The following is a 14,547-nucleotide window of genomic DNA, read 5'->3' as shown; positions in this document are numbered from 1 at the left end:
CGTTAGATACTCCTCGTCTATAATTATATAATTCTTATAAAAATATTTATTGACAATATGATAACTTTATCTTGTCATTGTCATTGAACGTACCCTTAACTTCAAACGTAATTTATTCCAAAATCAATTGTAAATGTCTTTTCATAATTTTTGTACGCTCATCACATTTGTTGAAGTAATCTAAAAACGAAAAATTGTAATTATTCTTCATCAATAATTTATACAGTCATTAACATAATTGATATTCAATTGATTTTTACTGCAAATATCTTGAGCCATTTTTGCCTCGTAAATCAATCAGCCTATAATTCAGGCGAGATCAGCTCTATTTTAAAATGTCAAATCTTCACCAATTAGCAATTTTGAAACTGAAGGCTAATTCTCGGTTAATTTTACGATTATCCGCGCCATAATAATTTTATGATTGTTCGATAATTTCATCTGGCTGGTTTCTACGTTTAGTTGTATCATGTGTATTTAAAGCTCTTCATGGACAATTGTTTGTATATTTCTTCCTCGCCGACTTTGTACTTCTATATTGCAGCACTGAAGCATGTTTATGTATATTAGCTCTATGACCAATTTTTTCCAACCAAACAGCACATCTGTTCTGTTTTTATTACTGCATTGCTAAGCTAGTGTAATTAAATTTGAATTAGAAAAAACATGCTTCTCTTACATAGATAATCAACATTGATAAGCATTTGCTATATACGGAGAGTGTAAATTGTAAGCTAGTTTTAGAGGTATCATCAATCCGGTGTAGAATATATAAATGCGAACATCCCATCTTTTGTACACTTAAAGAATTTTCTTCCTTGTATCGTTCAATATCACGCGGATTCTAATCTCTCCATCTGAATTGAAAATCAAACCAGTATTTGTTTGGTTGTTCTTTAGTCCATCAAATCAGTTGAATTTGCCAAAAGAAGGGCCTGGATACTCCATGGGATTTCATCTTGTACGATTTCCTCAGGTGGATGATCTCCTTCTATACAATTTAAAACTTAAACACATTCTGATCGGTCACTTGGCGAAGATTCATTACATTTAAATAGTGTACTATTTGCCACAGGTGAGTTTGTTGAAACTAAGAGAGATTAAGAGAGCTCTTCAAAATTAGGATTTTTACCACTTATGAAACTCCAGATTCTTTGTAAGTTATAGATGAACACCAAATCGTGAATGTACACTAGCAATTTATCTCAAATGACATAGATCCTGTTGACATTGGTCAATTTATCATATAGCATTATTTCATCAAAACCAGAAGCCTTTTCCCTAATGGAGCATAAACATTTGATATTAAGTAGGCTAAGTAATAAGTATTTAATAAGAATTCTACAGTGAATTTAAGTTTTCCTGTCTCTTATAAAGAACTGCACAACTAAACGAGCTCAGAGCAAAATAGACCTTTTATATATGAGTCAATTTCAACATTTTAACAAGTAAAACTTAAATACCTGAAAACTCGAAAGAAAGGATATGCTATATATTAGCAATAAAAAATTCCTTTGTAAAGTGTATTTTCCAAATAGCCTCTAAACCACCAAGAGCTTTCATTATATCCATTTTGCCATTAATCAATCTCAAACAATTTCCATTGAAAAGCTGTTACGTCCACCAAGAAGGATTTTCCTCTTAAGACCTAAAAAATCATAAATACTATTAAGTACATTACACAAATCATACAATATTTCATTCAAGCCTTTTAATATGTGGAATACTTCTAAATAACGATACATAAAAACATAAATATTCATAAAAGATCTATATTAGGAGATTAAATAATCACATATTAGAAAAATATAAAATGAACGAACAGGCTTTTACACTTCAATATCTACAAAATTCAATATTAAACAAAACCGCTAGTAATGCTGCTATGCTATAAATAGCTCTCTACTGCTCAAATAGTCCATATATGTAATATACTAAAATGATTATCTCTTATCAAATAAGAAGCTTTTGTGGTTTGAACACAGGACTCCATGACCTGCATTTATTAGTATTAAGATATATGATAGTACTTACAATAATCACTTAAAGCTGGTAAACTCCTATGATGAAGATACATCCATTCTCAATTCACACCGAATGTTTTCCTCACAACTTTTTCATAAAACCCTATAAACAAAACAACCTTCCCTCAACTCATGTGCGTAAAGACTAATAGCTAATAAATCTGCAAACAAAAGATAAAACATAAGTAATCAAACTTCATTTACAAAAAAAGCTACTTCTATATTAATAATAAAAACAATAAAGACCTCGTCTGATATTTATATATCACAGCCTGTATGTATGGTTCCTACAAACAATGCCTGCATATTTCAATCAATTTTTCTTTCACATAACAAATTTAATATACCAATGCAATTTGTACGCCATTCCTGCAGAGCTCATTATTTTTCAATATTATAACATTTGACCACTTATTAGGTAACTATATCCTTAAGTTCTCAGTTTTCTTTTCTATACGAATAGAGAGGAAGCTAAGTATTAAAGCCTTAAATTATTAGTGTTGCTACGCTTTCACTTATTGAGGTAATACAAACGCATATTCTGACATTGTTTAAAGTGCTAAAATAGTTGGTTGCGTTATGATTGGATGCATTAAAATTTAAATAATAGGAACTGTACCTTACATGTGATTATTTTATTTCATCCCTTCTATGAATGTTTGGATTCCGTATCACCTTACACAAACTTTAATTAAATTTCCAATTTTTTCATATTCCACTTTATCAATGCAGAAACGCATCCTGCAAAATATATGTTTAAAACAAAGAATCAATTTCTTTCAAATTAAGTAAGTTACTTTGAAGAGAAAAATAAAATACTTATCTGACTTTCACTTTCATATATTATAACCTTGTCACACTGGCATACTGTCATTAAAATGTAAACACTGACTTATAATCAAATCAGGTTAAAGCTGTATGAAACTGCCTATTTCCCATAGACCCTTTCCTCATGTTTGTACGCATGCGCGAAAATGTCACTATATTATACATATTCATATAATGAATAGAAATCATACTCCATTCAAAAAAATTTGTAGGTCTAACGTCCGGTTACCACATAAATAACACTATTTACTTGATTAAATTTAACTTTTTTTCCAATTCCATCAATTTTATCCAACAATTCTATTGATGTATCATCACTAAGTAGATGAAGAGTGGGTGTAGCTATATTATCAAAAAATTTATAAATATATTCACGATAATTATAGACCTCATTACATGTTTCTTCAGAAAATTCAATGAAGTCATTTGTTGCAATATGACTAAGGATGATTGATATAGTAGCTTTTTGAATATTTGAAATTTTAATACCAATTTCCAAATATTCATAATCATTTGAAGTTAATGGATATCGCCTTCCCAGAATAAGAATCGGTGTCCTTTAAACAAATATATCTGTAATTAATAATAAAAAAGACAATTTTTTTAATTTTTTTTACTTACTCTCGAGGAACAGCGTTCATGCTTGACGATTAAACGATTACTGACTAGTTTTTAATGAAATTTTTGTTGTCTTATAATTCATTTTTCTTAATCTGATCAATTTTATACTTTTGCACTTCGGCAAATGAATTAAATCTCTTAACACGTCCAGAATCGAAGGATACTCCTTTCATACTTTGATATGATTCATCATTAAAATCATTATTATATTCATCATCATCATTAATATCATTATTAGCATCATCGTTTAAATAATTTCCTTTAAGATTATGATAATGGTTGGTATCATCTCCATAAAATGTTAACATCCTCACCATAAGAGTTTTTAATTTTTCACCTAAAGTGATACTTGAACATTCAATATTAAATAATGATAAATCAAATTTATCTGACTTTACAATTATACCCATGAATTCATCAAAGGCTTTATACATATCATTTTGTATTATATATATTTTTCCATTTGTATATTTGAATAATGTAAAGTTCTGATAAAAATTTATTTCAGTTTGAAAAACTGATTCAACCGTGGTGAATTTGTTGGGTTTTAATACTTCACAACTGGACAATTCCATTACATAATTAGGAGTATAAAAAATATAAACTTTTCCAGAATTTGTTAAAACAGCTGCTTTAACACCATCATAATTAACATAATTACCTAATAATTGTTGATATGTTCTTGGATATCCTGAGTCTAATTCTCTAGTAAGAGCATCAAATATATATATATTATTATCTGAGTATAATACTATTTAACCAACACCTATTTCATGTATTGCTGTTATTCTAGTAAAATTACTCGGTAAAAATGTTAAAAAATCTCTAATTAATTTTCCATTTCTATAATATCTTTTTTTTTTATTTCTATGAACTTCAAAGTGCCAAAACCATTTTCCGTACATAATGAATAGTGTACCATCAGTAATTAAATAAACAAAATCTTTAGACGATGTTTCACATACGTCATCAAATTTTGGTGGTATTTCATTTTTAGGACGATAATAAGATTTTTTAATTACTCTAGTTGTTGGTTTAGTTGTTATAGCAGGAGGAGCAATAGTAGTTGGTTTAGTAGTGCTAACAGAAGGAGTAATAGTAGTAGTAGAAATTTTATTTCTATCAACCTCTTGATTGTCATTATCATTATTTTCAATATTATATAATCTTTGTATATCTAATATGTCAATATTATTAAATAAGTTATCATTAGTATTTTTAAAAAATAAATAAGTAGGTTGCATTAGTCTACCCTCATGATTATGAGAAAGCCCTAATGTATGACCAACTTCATGCATTAAAACATAAAAAAGACTAGATTTTTCTTCTGGTATTTCTCCCAAACCATAAAACCAGTTTATACGTCTTCGTATATGAATCTCTCTCGGGCTAGTTTCTTTATCAGGAAGAAAAGCATGTCCTAAAACATTTTCTGCTAAATGACCAGTACATTTGATGTTTGGTTCTAATTTATAATAGTGATTATCATATTCAAACGATATAACTATATCAGCGTATTGCTTTTCATTAGTGTGATTAAATTCTAAACCTGTCATATTACTCCATATTTTAAATACTTCAACAGTAGTAGCAATTTGTTCTGGTAATGCCAAAATAAAATGCCAATATAATTTCTTTTTATTCCATTTCAATTGCTCTTGATTAAGATTGAAAACATCTTCTTTTACACCACATCTGTCTTCTTTCATAGATTTAATTATTTCATTAAATGAACTCTCATGCACTAAATTATAGTAGTTTCAATAACGTCAGGCCAGTTTCTATTTCTTCATTGGTATATTTCCACCAATTTAATTCATCTGCAATAGAACTATTATTAATTTTACTAACATATCCAAATTTTATCAAAAAATCTATCATAAATTTATCATATTGACTACTTTCGTTTATTATAATTGAAATAAATCCAGCAAGTAAGAACATAATGTATCCGCACTAAATTTTCGTTGAAAAATGTACTATCACTTGTTAAATGTAAACTGTTTGCGTGAAGCAAAACTAAAAACTATCGAATCTACCAAACATCTTGTTTTATACAGTGAGTCCCCTCCACAAAAATCTGTAGAGATACAAACATGTTGAAAGAAAAAAAGGAAAATGTTAATTAACAAACTAGTATCTTCTATACACGTGCCAGAAAAAAATGAAAATTTGAATTGATTAAATCATTGACTTCAAAAAACAAAACAAAAAAACTGTAGAGACACGTGTTGATAGGAAAAAAGAAAAAAATTGTTAATTGACAAACTATTATCTTCTATACACGTGCCAGAAAAAAAATTAAATACAGTAACTCATTGACTCCAAGTAAGTCTATTACATCTTATTAAATTACTGTCTAAACAAGCATGAATAAGAAAGTTGAAGGTTGTTAACTGATAGAAAAAAGTAAAAAAACTCGTGATTTCAGTTAAGTCTACTACATCTTGTATATTTATATCTATGAGTAAAAATGTAAATGAGAAAGAACAATATCCTCTATACACGTGGTAAAGGAAAAATTATTATTATTATTTTAACACTAAGTTATTTAGTATTTATTATGATAATTATAACATACATATATATAAATACAAAATTTTAATTATGTTTTTGTTTAAACAAATATACATTTCTTAAAGCACAAATACCAGAATGAGTTATACATTGTAGAAGATTTTCTTTGACATAATCTTTCACTCGATAATCCTTATAATCATCTAGATCATAAACGTTTACATTACCTAAAATGTGTTTCAAATATGTAACTTTTTCAGATCCTTTCACATAAACATCAACTCCACTGTTTTCTTTGATATACTTGGTTATTATATTTTTATGGTATTTGTAATCAATGTAACCGTCAGACCAATTAAAACCATGATGGTTTTTTGTTAACCATCTAGCTGTTTTTCTTTCTTCATCACTTAAATTATTAAATGGAAAAGGAGGTGAAAATACATAACACCCCACTTTATTTTTATCCAAAATAGCAAACTCCTTAATAATAAATGATTTATCTGCTAATCTGAATCCTTGAAAGTCAACGTACATTTATAATATTCTTCGAATTTTTTCAGCACAACAACAATAACAACACTTTACTGATACTGTTATTAAAATTCTTTTTTGTTTTCTGGTCTCTTTTTCTTTTCTTATTCAAATAAAATCTGTATATTGTAAACCAGATAGTACGTTACGCTTTAGGCTTAAAACGAATGAGACTGGTCTGTAGCTTTTATACAACCCACATCTACGAGAATTAGCAATTAATACATAGAAAATGTATAGGTTTTTTCTATAAAATGAATAATCAATGCACTATTCCGATGAATCTTTCAATTCAATCACCTCCTCCTCCTCCTCCTCTTCGTCCAGCAAATCTTCTCCTTCTACCTCTTCTTCGTCTTCTTTACAGAGTTTCCTTCTATAATAAAATACTGTATAATTAGAAAAAAAAAGACAATACATAAATTCTTGATAATCAAAGAAAATTGTTAACTTACTTTTTGCCTTTATTGATGATTGATTTTTTTTTCACATTCATCCATACTCGTTTTTCCTTTCTCTTTTTTTTTCACATTCATCTACAATTCTTCTTTCAAAAACAAATTTATCTGCATCATACATTTTTATATAAAGATTCGAATTTTTCGCCAGATTCTCAAGATAAAAAAATCTGTCAAATATATCAATAATTTTAGAACTAATAGATCCAGTTAAAAACATACTCCACTTTGAATCTATTTCTATAACTATTCTCAATCCATAAGTTGTGTTAACTTTTTTAATTTTTGAAACTTTATACAATTTTTTCAATTTTAATTGTTTTATATTAATTATAGGTAAATACTTAACAGGAGCATTTATGTCTTGATTTATTATTTGTAGCTTATCCATTTTTTTATTTTTACACACTCAGACACTAAATTTTATGATTAAATAAAAACTTTTTTTCGCTGAAGACCAAACTGTCGTGATAGTTGACAGAACAATAACTTCATTACTCTCGTAGAAAGCTTCACTATATATACACACCCCTTTTTTTTGAAGCTCTTTAACATTAAAATATAATAATCACGACTTTGTAGGAAGAGACGTTTAAAAATTTTCAAAACCCCAACACAATGGGCATATAACTTATTGATATTGATAAAGCAGACTTTGTTAGACCTCCTTCAGTTAAATATAGTTCTTTTTCTACACGTGCCGACGATAAAATTGCATCAATGTCCAACCAATTAGACTTTATTAGCGGATGGAAGTTCATACGCTGACGACTAAATGAATACATTATTCCTTATAAGAAGTCTTTGAAGTTCGTGTATCGATGCATTAGCAAATGCATTTTGATGCATAATCGATTACATTATTCATGCATGCATGTGCGCTTACACACACACACACACACACACACACAGCTCATCGAAATTTACTCGTGCAGACAATTATGTTCTCTTAAAGTGGAGGGAGAGGGAGAGGGAGAGAGAGAGAGAGCAAAAAACTTACCTTTTTCATGCTGATAAAGATACTCACTGCCTTGCCGACGGGGTCGGGGCCTTGTCGGCGGCGCGCATCCAGGTGCGTTGCACCCTCGCCGGCGGCGGGAAAAATGCGCGCGCGGGGGTTGAAAAAAAAATTGTCGGCGGCGCGCATCCAGGTACGCATCCTCTTACACCCTTTACCCCCCTCGGCGGCGGGAAAAAACGCACGGGATTTTGAAAAAAAAGGGGTGGCGGTGGTGGGCGGGGCCAGGGGACCCACCACCCACCCATCCAAAAACGGACACGAACCATATTTGGACATAACCATATTTGGTTCGAAACTTTTTTTGGACATGCCCATATATGGCTCGATCCTTATTTGGAATACCCCCCTCACCTCTCTTCACCTCCCCTCACCTACACTTCATCCAGGTCCTGTCAAGCCCTACTACTCATCAGAGAACCACGAAACAATCGGATTATTGAGAATAACAGAGAAAGTTATTTCAGACAAAATCTTTTGGGTTTTTAATATTATGCTCCAGGTTAATATCGGTTAGCGATATGTCTTAAATAGAGTTTGCAAGGTTCTGCGAACAGTTATGTATTCTTTTTAAAGTATAATCCAACATTTCTCTTGCACATTCCTTTAAATAAACTGAATAAGAGTTAACGAAACATTCGCGACTATACTATTTTAATTTTGATGCTTAGATGATGTCAATTAAATATGAATTTGAAATACAAATATCTTGTAAAGACTTGGTTTATATGAAAGAATCGTCATTTGTTTGTCTGATACAAGAAATAATTTTGACGCATTTCAATTTATCGTTAGCTTGACGGCAAACATATTATTGAAATATTAAATATATACAAAAATTATTCATTTCTACCAAATAAACCAATTTCGTTTTAAATTAATGAACTCGTCTGTATATTTTTTAGAAACATCTCAATATAAACTAAAAGGCACATATATAATGTATAGGTGGCGCTCAGTGGACTCAATACAAACTAGGCTTAAATATTATTTTTCTTATGCCACTCATATATATATATATATATATATTCTTATTATTATGAAAATTAGTGCTACATATTTCGATTTAGCATGGATAATCTAAATTGCTTAACCGCCAAAATGTAAAAGGGGGTTTTTAAACCCCATGTAGCCATTTGGGCTGAAGAAATAGAAGCGTCCTTCGCACAATTATGACAACTCAATTCAAGGTTATACTGCTTACAATTACATTGCAATTTCGAAGAACTTAAAAAATTGGTTTATAACTTTTTAATCTGAAGAGAGAGATTTCAGTTTGTGAGATTTTTAGATTATACGTTGGATCTCTGAAATATAGGGGAGAAAGGGGCAAAATGATCCCTCGGGGTAAAGTGATCCCTGAGGGTTTTATCAAAACTATTGATACTATTCGTTTAAAAATTAATCAATATTAAAATATAAACTTTTAAATACCCAATATAATATTGTAATGTCTATTCTTAATATGTAAAAAATTGTTAGCGGCATTTATGTGTTTTTCATCATTTTTCTGTAAGATAAGCGATTTTTGAATCATATAGGAAATAAATGTTGGGATACATTTCAAATCGCTCAATTGGGTATCTCATAATAATAAGTATGAACTTTTATTTTTTCTTAAAATTAATTTAAAATCGGCTTTGGTAAAATTTTAAGATTCGATGAAAGATGGGCAAAGCATTTGGGGCAAAACGATCCCATAGTGGTTTCATTGGTAAGAAGCAGCCGGTGCTCAAAACGTAGTAACGATGATGACAACGAATGTATTTTTCATACAACAAACGGTTCAAAAACGAAGCTTATGGAGAAGATTGGATCCAGTGAACTTTTTTCACGCTTTTCGCGATTTAAGCGATTATACTTGAATAACATGTTTTCTTTTCATAAAATTCAGAATGTTATCACTAAAATATGCTTTTCTACTTTTTTATTGAAAGTATTATAGCTTTTGTCTATCGTATCTATAAATATAAATTCATTATTTTAAATTATTCGGCATGGGATCGTTTTACCCCACGGGTGAGGGTAAAATGATCCTTTTGTAAGATTTACTTTAAATTGACTAGTACAAAACATCTTTAACAATTTAATTGTCGCGACCATCCAGAAATGTAAAGTAATATGTGATCTTCGTTACATAAAATTTTTGCTATGTTAAAATCAATAATAGCGTCACTAGGATGGATTTTGCCTTAGGGGGATCATTTTGCCCCACTCTCCTTAGTGTTACTTTAGAAGCATAAGAATTATACTCACATAGATGTAATGAAAATAACATCCTTGAACTCTAGCATTTAAAAATACACCTTTGACGGAGTTTTGTAGCCCAATTTCAAAATCAGTTATTACTAATTCTGGTTCCAATTGTAATTTTTGTTTTATCATTGTAAAGATATTTAAGTAATCTTTCTGTTTTTTCGAAAACATTAATATCCAGACAATTGGAAAAAAACTGAAAAGAAAGTTTGATAAAAATTACAATACAAAAGCCTTCTTTACTTTATATTGACTATTTTTACAAACTATGCATTAATTACCTTATTATGTACTTTGACTATTATTGTAAGTAGCTGATATGTATTCACTATACATGGAACTGTTTCATATGTTGCATCCATGCAAAATACTTTATTTTCACGCACTTTATGCAGTAATACTATATCGTATAGTGCAACAGACACGTCATTTCCATCTTCGGCATATACTAGCTCCAACTTATGTTTGTTATTATTTATTGTATATTCTAAAAATTTCTTAATGTTTGCAACTTCATCACAATTTACTAAATCTTCTAAGGTTTTTATGAATTTGCAGTTGCTTTTGTTTTTAATTTTTTTTAATGTTCCCTTAACCTTTTGAAATGGAATTAATTGCGCAGCATCCGCATGCCTGTGATGTAAGTATAAATAATAAATATTTTATGTAGAAAACTAATTAATATCATTTTAAAGAGGAATGTTTAATATAAAGGTTGTTTAACTTCGAGATAGCATAAGATTGTATCTTCGATTTGACCTTGAAACACCATGAAAGAACAATACGAAGCTTAGCTAGAATTTTTAAAATGCAACACCTTTAGATATTTTTGAAGCTATCTCAAGAATTTTCCAAAACACTATATTAATTTATCTTTCCATTTAATCGTTGTATTACATATATTTCAATTTATAAGTGCGTATATAGATATAGTTTATTCAAAGTAGCATGCACAATAGGGTGGTCATTAAAAAAAATTTTTTTGACGGATCCTTAAACAACACTAGTATTTGATGAAAAACTACAATGGTTGAAACCTGCGGCCTGACACAAATGATGGAAACACGTGCCTCATTGCGATCAAATATAATTTCCGAAGAATTTTACAGTTTTTCGCTGATAACTCATTAAATATTCGATTCTATGAAAAGAAGCATATAACCTTTTCTCTGCAGAATTAAATTCTACATAATAAAATTTCTATACATTTTTCTTCTAGAATGCATACTAATCGAGATATTGCTGAAAAATCGATCCTCTTTTTAGTTTATACACATTATATTGACATATGCTCATATGAGTAGTTATTCTTATTTCGCTGTAGTTACACATTTTATTTCTCTGAATTTAATAAAATATGTTAATTGTACGGTAAACTAAAAATAATTATTCATATAAACATATCAATATAATGTGTATAAACGAATAAGAGAATCGATTTTTCAGAAATATATCGATTAGTATGCATTCTAGAAGAAAAATGTATAGAACCTTTATTATGTAAAATTTAATTCTGCAGAGAAAAGGTTATATGCATCTTTTCATAGAATCGAATATTTAATGAGTTATCAGCGAAAAACTGTAAAATTCTTCAAAAATTATATTTGATCGCAATGAGGCACGTGTTTCCATCATTTGTCAGGCCACAGGTTTCAACCACTGTAGTTTCTCATCAAATACTAGTGGTTTTTGGGGACCCGTCAAAAACTTTTTTTTTAACGACCACCCTAATGTATATATATCAAACAAATCATCTGGAAGTCATATATTTAAATTTAAGAAGGATATTGTAACAATAATGTAGGGTATATGTATAATACTTTTATTAATTTCGTTTGTTAACAAATTAATGCTATTTTCGTGTATCTTTCTACGCTAAAATAAAAATATTTTCTTAAATTATAAAATTATCTAATGTACATCTGTTTTACCCTATTCGAAGCTCTGCCGTGTTGTTTCGCATCAGTTTCGATAGATGGCGCGAGGGCATAATCATCTGGAAGCTGCAGGAAGCTAAACGATGGGATCGAAGCGCCGCCTACCGGCAAGGATTGCTTCGGGACACGGCATGAGCAATCTCCCGTTTCATCTCTGCTATTAATATCAAAATTATCAACATTTTCGATCCATCGGAAACCATGTGTAGCTAGAGGTTGACACATTGCCCAACCATACAAATTATTTATATCGCAGTACATTAAATATTTGCTTGGTTCAGCTAGATCAAAATCCTGCATGTATCGATTGTTGGCTTTTTCATAGCGATGGGAACACTGGCTCAAACCACCGCGTATACCGCGTTCAATAAAAAGTAACATATCTACATCTGTGAAAAGCTCCAGTTTAATTCCTGTAGGCTTAAGCATCGCATCCCAGGTGAAGCCTGGAAGCGTATAATAATGAGCAGGATCCAAATTATAATTTACCATACAGCTATCACGGAAATTCTCGAAAATGTCTGCCAACAATAAAACATCAGTCTTTAAATATAAATCACTGTACTCCCCAAGTGGTCGGATTTTGAATTTGGTCCATACATCTTTAGCATGATTATATGCTTCTTCAGTTATATGACTATCAGACAATCTGTTGTAAAACAACTCTCATGGCGGTAAAGTTGTTTCCCCCAAACGACTTCTACTATCTATGTAATCGTAAGGAAAAATACCTTTCCTTGTAAGAATGCTATATTGTTCTTCCATTAAACCAGGAAACTGTGAAACTAAGTTTTTTAGCTGATTCCTCCAAATATGAGCTCAGATTATCTAAACTTGATGCCATAGATTTAAATGAATCGATAAATCTCAGATGAATATTATAATGACGAAGAAATTTACTAAATGAAATGTATTTTTCCTTATGTACAGGTAGCAGATGTACAGATCCCTCCAACAAATTCGCGCTCGCTTCGAAAATAAAATGTGAATCGTAGCCGGACAAATTGTGGAAAATTATTGGAATAACATGTGAGTCTTTAAAATTTAAATTGCAATTATTATGAGCCGTTCCTCTGTATTTACCTGTTAAGTGATCGTGATCGCGAATTCGAAGTTGATTTGGAAGAAACGGCTTTTGCATATATGACAGTTCGGTTCACTATAATGCCTCAAGCTTTCGCTGACACTAAGGATTGACATAGGTACTACGGTCTTTAACCTATCTCTTACAATTTGTGCAACGCTCTCAAGTTCACGTACAAACCACTCGATGCAGTCAGTACCTCGATATGAATTGTAACTTGAGAGCGATGATTCACGAGAACTTTTTATATAATACCCTACACTAAATGGCACATGTTTTTGATAATTATTACTATTACTGTTATCATCAGATTGGTCAGTCTTCTCCAATATACACTCTAGGTCTGCATATATGACAAACGGCGCTCGTTTACAATACTTAACGTTCTTAAATGATAGCCAACGGTCTTCACCTTCGCTAGGTAGTACAACACGCAGGTTATCATTGAGCTGTTCACAATCATGCTCGTGCAACTTTAAGTTCTCCACTGTGTGAAGATAGTGTAGACACCTAAAAAATATTAGTATATATATATATTAAAATAACTGTACTTTAATACTGGTAGTAAAATAATTGTGCTAATTTTTGGTAGTTCAATCATTATATACCGATCACAAATATGGTGAACGTGTCCTCTCTTCGTAAGCTGTGAATGTAATAATCTGGAGAGGCTTGTTATACACATGAAATGTGCAGTCCCCTCTTTATCTGTGATCATTAAAAGGTTGACATGTCGATCTCTCTTTTTCTTAGTTAATTGTAGAGGTGCGACGTTTACTCTTCCTCTCTCCTGATGATCATCCTACTCCTCCAAGATGAAGGTATTGACCGAAACATCATTATCAACTTCAAATTTCGGTATCTGATTTAAAGTGTTGGGAAACGTTATGCTTCCAACTTTTAAAACAGATCGAAAATCAGGATAAGGGAAGATTGACTGACCACAGCAGGTGGTTGTGCGGGATACAACGATGCAGTCACAGACCATGCAAAACAAGCATTATCACTTGTTTCTACATTTATTACAACTTTTTTGCACATGATGGAAGATGGTAGCTGAATTTGACACCCTGCTTGCAGGGGGTTGTAATAGTTTATGTTTACAATTAAACTGTAAATTTTCTCCAATGCCCATCCACTATCACGTTCTTGGAATTCACTAAGCCTAATGCAAAATTACTTGTACGTCACTGGACTTGAACCATTCATTAAAGTTATCAGTCTTATATAAGGTACTATTCTACGTACTAATATGCTTTTCATCACTATT

At 30.6% G+C, this 14,547-nt stretch overlaps 2 long non-coding RNA genes across 2 annotated transcripts; both read right to left on the bottom strand.

The window, feature by feature from the left end:
- Positions 1 to 70: 70 nt before the first annotated feature.
- Positions 71 to 2,551, bottom strand: LOC136774104 (uncharacterized). Its single transcript, XR_010822722.1, has 6 exons — positions 2,271 to 2,551; positions 2,035 to 2,185; positions 1,464 to 1,648; positions 1,133 to 1,281; positions 261 to 991; positions 71 to 180 (listed from the first exon to the last, which is right to left on the bottom strand). It is a non-coding gene; the product is annotated as an uncharacterized lncRNA (long non-coding RNA).
- Positions 2,552 to 8,585: 6,034 nt separating this feature from the next.
- LOC136773062 (uncharacterized) lies at positions 8,586 to 13,517 on the bottom strand. Its single transcript, XR_010822556.1, has 4 exons — positions 13,277 to 13,517; positions 12,188 to 12,350; positions 10,538 to 10,889; positions 8,586 to 10,452 (listed from the first exon to the last, which is right to left on the bottom strand). It is a non-coding gene; the product is annotated as an uncharacterized lncRNA (long non-coding RNA).
- Positions 13,518 to 14,547: the final 1,030 nt, after the last annotated feature.

This window comes from Prorops nasuta, unplaced genomic scaffold (genome assembly GCF_024137725.1).
Source record: "Prorops nasuta isolate Cenicafe-Biocafe unplaced genomic scaffold, Cenicafe_Pnas_1.2 PNAS00001, whole genome shotgun sequence".
NCBI lineage: Eukaryota > Metazoa > Arthropoda > Insecta > Hymenoptera > Bethylidae > Prorops > Prorops nasuta.
Note: the sequence above shows the minus strand (reverse complement) of the source record. Positions and strands in the feature narration are given on the sequence as shown.